We start from the raw sequence: 6,000 nt of genomic DNA, 5'->3' as shown, positions 1-6,000 counted from the left end.
CTGCTACCTTAGAGAGGGCTTCTTCGGGCACCTTCGGCAGCGCCCTAGAGGGAGGTTCTGAGAAATATTCTCAGGCATCCTGTCTCCCACAACATGTCGGCAAAAATGTGTGTTGGTCGCCTATGGCCCCGATTCATGTATCAGATGGAGGGGGCCCCAGCGACACCCTAAAAGAGGCTTTAGTTGCCCAACGAATTCAAGAACTAGCCCAACACTTATATTCTCAATTAAATTACCATCCTCTCGCCCTTCCAAAACCCAGAGACATTACTTTAGATCCACATACACAAGACATCCTCAGCGCTACCCACTCTCTATTAAACTCCACCAACCCCTCCCTTGCACAAGACTGCTGGCTATGTTTAACCGTTGGTATGGTGTAAGATGTTGCGATATAGGCTACCTTTGTGTTGCAGTCAACTTGACTGGTATATGCACTTGGGGTGTGGAAAACCGTACCGCCCTTGCAATTGCAAGGGTTTCCAAAAAGGGCCTTGTAGAGTTCTTCACGACTTGGTGGAGGTTGAAAACCCGCCTGCACACAGAAGGCGTATGAAAGAAGGGCGAGGAGGCAGGGTTTCATTGTCTGTAAAGGAGAAAAGAAAGTTTTTTCTCAGGGATCCTTCCCTGGGTTGGGTGAGTTATTTTCTTTGGGGGGGTTTACTGGTTTGATTAGACGTTCGGGCAGCCATCGAGGCCCCCCTTCTTGAGTGTCATAGATACAGGCCGAGCCACGTCCCCATATGAGGACCGGGTCGGGGCCCTGCCATTTAAGTGTTGAGGGATTTTTCCACATGACCTGTGCGTACTGGTCATTTGTTTTTTGGTGCCAATGACAATCGGCTGCTGATTTTTCCTGTGCATCAAGTTGTAAGAAGTTTAGAGTGAATAGAGCATGGTTAAGGATATTACGCGGTGAGCCTTTGGTGGGGTAGAGACCTGTGGTTTTAAGCTTGTTAATGGTATTTTTTTTTTTAAATTTTATTTTGTCGATATACATTGTGGCTGATTATTGCTCCCCATCACTAAAACCTCCCTCCCTTCTCCCTCCCCCCCTCCCCCCCAACAATGTCCTTTCTGTTTGCTTGTCGTATCAACTTCAAATAATTGTGGTTGTTATATCTTCTTCCACCCCCCCGGTTTGTGTGTGTGTGTGTGTGTGTGTGTGTGAATTTATATATTAATTTTTAGCTCGCACCAATAAGTGAGAACATGTGGTATTTCTCTTTCTGTGCCTGACTTGTTTCACTTAATATAATTCTCTCAAGGTCCATCCATGTTGTTGCAAATGGCAGTATTTCATTTGTTTTTATAGCTGAGTAGTATTCCATTGTGTAGATGTACCACATTTTCCGTATCCACTCATCTGATGATGGGCATTTGGGCTGGTTCCAACTCTTGGCTATTGTAAAGAGTGCTGCGATAAACATTGGGGAACAGGTATACCTTCGACTTGATGATTTCCATTCCTCTGGGTATATTCCCAACAGTGGGATAGCTGGGTCGTATGGTAGATCTATCTGCAATTGTTTGAGGAACCTCCAGACCATTTTCCATAAAGGCTGCACCATTTTGCAGTCCCACCAACAATGTATGAGAGTTCCTTTTTCTCCGCAACCTCGCCAGCATTTATCGTTCAGAGTCTTTTGGATTTTAGCCATCCTAACTGGGGTTAGATGGTATCTCAATGTGGTTTTGATTTGCATTTCCGGGATGCTGAGTGATGTTTAGCATTTTTTCATATGTCTGTTGGCCATTTGGATATCTTCCTTAGAGAAATGCCCATTTAGCTCTTTTGCCCATTTTTTAATTGGGTTGCTTGTTTTCTTCTTGTAAAGTTGTTTGAGTTCCTTATATATTCTGGATATTAATCCTTTGTCAGATATATATTTTGCAAATATTTTCTCCCATTCTGTTGGTTGTCTTTTAACTCTGTTAATTGTTTCTTTTGCTGTGCAGAAGCTTTTTAGTTTGATATAATCCCATTTGTTTATTTTTCCTTTGGTTGCCCGTGCTTTTGGGGTCATATTCATGAAGTCTGTGCCCAGTCCTATTTCCTGAAGTGTTTCTCCTATGTTTTCTTTAAGAAGTTTTATTGTTTCAGGATGTATATTTAAATCCTTAATCCATTTTGAGTTGATTTTAGTATACGGCGAGAGGTATAGATCTAGTTTCATTCTCCTGCATATGGATATCCAGTTATCCCAGCACCATTTGCTGAAGAGGCAGTCCCTTCCCCAGTGAATAGGCTTGGTGCCTTTGTCAAAGATCAGCTGACAGTAAGTGTGTGGGTTGATTTCTGGATTCTCTATTCTATTCCATTGGTCAGTGTGTCTGTTTTTATGCCAGTACCATACTGTTTTGGTTATTATAGCTTTGTAGTATAGCTTAAAGTCAGGTAGTGTTATGCCTCCAGCTTTATTTTTTTGGCTGAGCATTGCTTTGGCTATGCGTGGTCTTTTATTGTTCCATATAAATGTCTGGATAGATTTTTCCATTTCTGAGAAAAATGTCTTTGGAATTTTGATGGGGATTGCATTGAATTTGTATATCACTTTGTGTAGTATGGACATTTTCACTATGTTGATTCTTCCAATCCAAGAGCATGGGATATCTTTCCATCTTCTTGTATCCTCTCTAATTTCTCTCAGCAGTGGTTTGTAGTTCTCATTATAGAGATTTTTCACCTCCTTGGTTAACTCAATTCCTAAGTATTTTATTTTTTTGGTGGCTATTGTAAATGGGCAGGCTTTCGTGATTTCTCGTTCTGCATGTTCATTATTGGAGAAAAGAAATGCTACTGATTTTTGTGTGTTGATTTTGTATCCTGCTACTGTGCTTAAATCATTTATCAATTCCAACAGTTTTTTTGTAGAGGTTTTAGGCTGTTCGATATATAGGACCATGTCATCTGCAAACAGGGACAGTTTAACTTCATCTTTTCCAATCTGGATGCCCTTTATTTCCTTCTCTTCTCTGATTGCTCTGGCTAGTACTTCCAACACTATGTTGAATAGGAGTGGTGAGAGTGGGCATCCTTGTCTAGTTTCCTGTTCTTAAAGGAAAAGCTTTCAGCTTTTCCCCATTCAGGATGATATTGGCTGTGGGTTTGGCATATATGGCTTTAATTTTGTTGAGATACTTTCCCTCTATACCTAACTTATAGAGGGTCTTTATCATGAATGAGTGCTGAACTTTATCAAATGCTTTTTCAGCATCTGTAGAGATGATCATATGGTCCTTGTGTTTGAGTTTATTAATATGGTGTATCACATTTATTGATTTGCGTATGTTGAACCAACCTTGCATCCCTGGGATGAATCCCACTTGATCGTGATGAATAATTTTACGTATGTGTTGCTGTATTCTGTTTGCTAGTATTTTAGTGAGGATTTTTGCATCTATATTCATCAAGGATATTGGCCTGTAGTTCTCTTTTTTGGTTATATCTTTACCTGGTTTTGGTATCAGGATGATGTTTGCTTCATAGAATGAGTTTGGGAGATTTGCGTCCTTTTCAATCTTTTGGAATAGTTTGTAAAGAATCGGTGTCAATTCCTCTTTGAATGTTTGGTAAAATTCTGCTGTGAATCGATCTGGTCCTGGGCTTTTCTTTGTTGGGAGCCTTCTGATAACAGCTTCAATCTCCTTTATTGTTATTGGTCTGTTCAAATTTTCTACGTCTTCACGGTTCAGTTTTGGGAGCTTGTGTGTGTCCAGAAATTTATCCATTTCCTCCAGATTTTCAAATTTGTTGGCGTATAGTTGTTTATAGTAGTCTCGAATGATTCCTTGTATTTCAGATGAATCAGTTGTAATATCGCCTTTTTCATTTCTAATTTTTGTTATTTGAGTCTTCTCTCTTCTTTTTTTTGTTAGCCATGCTAATGGTTTGTCAATTTTATTTATCTTTTCAAAAAACCAACTTTTTGATTCGTTGATCTTTTGAATTGTTTTTTGGTTTTCAATTTCATTCAGTTCTGCTCTGATCTTAATGATTTCTTTCCGTCTGCTAACTTTAGGTTTGGATTGTTCTTGTTTTTCTAGTTCTTTAAGGTGAAGTGTTAGGTTGTTCACTTAACATCTTTCTATTCTTCTGAAGTGAGCATTTAGTGCAATAAATTTTCCCCTCAATACTGCTTTTGCAGTATCCCACAGGTTTTGGTATGATGTATCATTGTTTTCATTAGTTTCAATAAACTTTTAGATTTCCTGCTTGATTTCTTCTTGGACCCATATGTCATTAAGTAGAATGCTGTTTAATTTCCATGTGTTTGTATAGTTTCCAGAGTTTCGTTTGTTATTAATTTCTAGTTTTAATCCATTGTGGTCTGAGAAGATACATGGGATAATTCCAATTTTTTTGAATTTATTGAGACTTGATTTGTAACCTAATATGTGATCTATCCTGGAGAATGATCCATGTGCTGATGAGAAAAATGAATATTCTGAGGTTGTTGGGTGGAATGTTCTGTAGATATCTGCCAATTCCAATTGCTCTAGAGTCTTGTTTAGATCTTGTGTTTCTCTACTGATTCTTTGCCTAGATGATCTGTCTAATATTGACAGTGGGGTGTCCAGGTCCCCTGCTATTATGGTATTAGTGTCTATTTCCTTCTTTAGGTCTAATAGAGTTTGTTTTATAAATCTGGCTGCTCCAACATTGGGTGCATACATATTTATGATTGTTATGTCTTCTTGATGGATCAGTCCTTTTATCATTAACTAGTGTCCCTCATTGTCTCTTTTTATGGTTTTTAGTTTAAAGTCTATTTTGTCAGATATAAGAATAGCTACTCCAGCTCGTTTTTCTTTTCTGTTTGCATGGTAAATCTTTTTCCATCCTTTCACTCTTATTCTATGTGAATCTTTATGGGTGAGGTGGGTCTCTTGTAGGCAGCATATAGTTGGGTCCTCCTTTTTGATCCAGTCAGCCAGTCTGTGTCTTTTGATTGGGGAATTTAAGCCTTTTACATTAAGAGTTGTTATTGAAAGGTGTTGATTTATTCCTAGCATTTTATTGGTTGTTTGGTCGTCTTAGGTGTCTTTTGTTTCTTGCTTTCTGATTTACTGTTTGTTTTCTGTGTTTGTTGGTTCCTTAGGTTGTAGATAGTGTTTTTGTTAGCTTGTTTTCTCTTCATGAATGCCATTTTTATTATACTAGCGGGTTTAGATTTTTCTTGGGTTTTTATGGCAGTGGTAGTTATTTTTCAGGAACCAAACCCAGTACTCCCTTGAGGATTTCTTGTAAGGGTGGTCATGTGGTAGTGAACTCCCGCAGTTTTTGTTTGTCTGAGAAATATACTATTTGCCCCTCATTTTGGAAAGATAGCCTTGCAGGGTAGAGTATTCTTGGCTGGCAATCTTTGTCTTTTAGTATTTTGAAAATATCATCCCATTCCTTTCTAGCTTTTAGGGTTTGTGATGAAAAGTCTGATGTTAACCTGATTGGGGCTCCCTTAAAGGTGATTTGACGCTTCTCTCTTGCAGCTTTTAAGATTCTCTCTTTGTCTCTGAGTTTTGCCAATTTGACTATGACATGTCTTGGAGAAGGCCGTTTTGGGTTGAATACGTTTGGAGATCGTTGAGCTTCCTGGATCTGAAGATCTGTGACTTTTCCTATACCTGGGAAGTTTTCTGCCACTATTTTGTTGAATATGTTTTCAATGGAATCTCCATTTTCCTCCCCTTCTGGAATACTCATGACTCGGATATTTGATCGCTTATGGTTGTCTGATATCTCTCTCAGATTTTCTTCAATGTCCTTGATTCTTTTTTCTTTCTTTTTGTCTGCTTGTGTTATTTCAAACAGTCCATCTTCAAGTTCAGAGGTTCTCTCTTCAACTTCGACAAGCCTGCTGGTTAAACTCTCCGTTGTGTTTTTTATTTCGCTGAATAACTTCTTCAGTTCAGCAAGTTCTGCTACATTTTTTTTCAGGACATTGATTTCCTTGTACATTTCCTCTTTCAGATCCTGTATACTTTTCCTCATTTCATCAT

This window comes from Cynocephalus volans, chromosome X, assembly GCF_027409185.1.
Source record: "Cynocephalus volans isolate mCynVol1 chromosome X, mCynVol1.pri, whole genome shotgun sequence".
Classification (NCBI taxonomy): Eukaryota; Metazoa; Chordata; class Mammalia; order Dermoptera; family Cynocephalidae; genus Cynocephalus; species Cynocephalus volans.
Note: the sequence above shows the minus strand (reverse complement) of the source record.